The following is a 2,857-nucleotide window of genomic DNA, read 5'->3' on the forward strand; positions in this document are numbered from 1 at the left end:
TCAGACCCGAGCCATCTATGGACCTCAGGTACCTTGATGATTATCTGCAGCACCTCCTGCTATTCCACCACTATCCCTGAAAGAAAGCGATCCCCTTGTGTCCACCAGTGCGGTGGGTGCCAAGACCACTCAGGTCCCAGGCTTTCAGCACCAGACATGATGCATGGCTCCTTGGTGGATTCCAAGCCCAGAGCCCCAGAGGTGAAAGGCCAAGGAGAGAAACAACCCACGGCACCCTCCTCTCTGAGGCTGTTATAGTACCAGTCTCCAGTCGGGGACGCCAAGCCCCCTCTGTCACCACCTCAGGGACCCCCTGAGGCAGCTGCTCCCAGCACTGCATCTGCCCATTTATAAACCACTGTCTAAACACAAGGTTGATCATTCATTTCCAGCCTGCCCCCCAGAGAAACCCCTTTAATCCAGTGCATTTCAGTGGAGATAAGAGACGTGGATCCAATTTTCCTTCCCCCAAATGCCCATATTAATAACTACAGGCCAACTCCTGCCCACGGGGATACCCCACTAGAGTCAATGGGGGCACCCTAGAGTGCACAGAGCCACCCACAGGGCGAGTGATGCCCTGGTCAGCAAAGTAAAGGGCCCCTGCTGGCACCCAGCTCTTGCACTATATATACCAAACCCCCTCCCCAGTACAGACCCCGGGGTGAGCCAAGGGCACAGGGAGACCCCAAAACCCTGGTCCCAGCCCCCAAGGCCCCAGTTAGCAACAATGCCTTAATGTGCCAATACAAAGGTGGGGGGAGCTGAACTGACGTGCCCCACCCCCCAGAGATCAGCTATTGCGTAGCAGGGGGAGGGAATATCCCCGCCCCATTCATCTCTTTGGAAGGGATGGGAAAAGCATGATGGATGGGGACCAACCCCCCGCAGAGACCCACCCTCTCCCTGCCCCCCAAATTCCAGGCAGAGCTGCCATCTGGGCAAAGATCCCAGCCTGCAGCAACCCACCTGCCCTGTGCCCATTCCTGGTGGGCAGAACCTAGATTTCCACCCCTAGGGGAAAGGGGCAGTGGGGAAATGGGGGGGCCAGTGGTTCCCCTGGGGGCAGGGTTGGCTCGTGCACAGCCCCTGCCCCCCACTCATCTCGGTGCCCCTTTTCCTTCCTTTGCTGGGGGATTAGCTGCTCCGTCGCTGGCCTCCTGTCTTCAGCCCCCCCCCCCCCCCAGCATCTCCGACATCTCACGTCGCAGCTCAGCTCGGACCACAGCCCCGGAGGCAGCAGGGAAGGTGGGCGGGGGGGAGCCAATCCCCCTCATGATGCCAGAAGCAGCCTCCCCCCGCCATGGAGTCTCCCTACCTTCCCTGCGGAGCTCGGACTCCTCCGAGGAATCCAGCGAGATCCCCTCTAAGGAGACGCCACTGGCGGGGCTGCTGCTCATGGCTGCGGTCAGGGATGCTCAGAGACAGGCTTTTCCACACTGCTGCTCAGAGACGCGGGTACCCGAGCTGGCTGCCACGGCGACCGTCTCCAGATCCCGCTGCCCTGACAGCTCGCCCGCCCAGGCGATGGATGGGGCTGAGCCCGACGCTTTTGCAGCGTGGGGAAGGGCGGAGGAGGCAGAAGCCACTGGCTGGAGAGAAGACCAGGCATCTCCCAAAAATGCCAGCCAATCAGCCAGCTCGGCTGCCGGCAGCGTGATTGGCACAGGCAGTGCTGGCACCAGATGGCAAAGGTGGGCGAGAGCAGCCGCCTAAGGGGGAGTTGTGACCCCACCAGCCCTGCTGCCTGGAGAGACCAGCCGGCCAATGCAAAGCCCGCCAGTGAGTGGATCAGCACCGGGAACTGGAGCCTGGGGCAGGTGTGGTCCTACTGGACTTACTATAGGTCTGGGAAGTGGACTCCTGGTTTCTATTCTCAGCGCCACATGTTACCTAATGGATACAGCAGAGTCCTGGGAGGGCTCCTGAGCCCGTGGGAGCATGGCCTAGTAGTTACAGAAGGGGACGAGGAATCAAGGCACCTGGGTTCTACTGCCAGTTCTCTCCCACGGGTTCCAGCAGGGAGCCTGGGAATCAGGACTCCTGGGTTCTATTCCTGTCTTTGCCACTGAGGTTTTAGGCAAGTCACTTCCTCTCTCTGTGCTTCAGTTTCCCCATGTATAAAATGGGGACTAACAACAGACACCCCTCTGAGATCTAGGGAGGAGAAGCCCAATACCAGCACTGAATGTTGGTATCATTATTCTGTAGCAGACTTGGGATTTTTCAGTGAACACCCCCCCACACACACACACAGTAACCAAGAGAGTTGAGGTCTGAGGTGCTTTCCCCCCCCAGCTGTGCACACGAACGGGCTCGCCCACAGAGACACAACGGGTCCGGCTCTCCAACGCCCCACGCCACCTGCAGTCATTCACATCCACAACGGGAACGACTGACCCCATTTTCCACTGGGACAAACGACTACTCATGGCAATGGAGAAGAGGTCCAGGGTCCCGGGGCTGACTGGCTGCATCCCATGGAAAGTGCAGCAGGGAAGGGGTTAATTATGACACCTGGAAGCACTGAAGCTTTGGGAAGGTGGATTCTCCCCACTCCATGCATAGCCTCCTCCCTGTACACAGACACACACACACACACACACACACACACACACACACACACACACCACAGCCCTACGCAACAAACAACACACATCAAACTGACACCCACGGCTTCTCACCCACCCAACACAGCACGCACACACACACACAAGCACACAGCTCCACCCAACACACACACACACACACACAATCTTCACACGGTGCACAACACACAGTTACAGAAAACTCACATAGATCCCCATGCAACACACACACACACACACACACACACACACACACACACACACACACA

The sequence above is a fragment of the Terrapene carolina genome, unplaced genomic scaffold, assembly GCF_002925995.2.
Source record: "Terrapene carolina triunguis isolate 2854851 unplaced genomic scaffold, T_m_triunguis-2.0 Scaffold193, whole genome shotgun sequence".
Lineage (NCBI taxonomy): Eukaryota > Metazoa > Chordata > Testudines > Emydidae > Terrapene > Terrapene triunguis.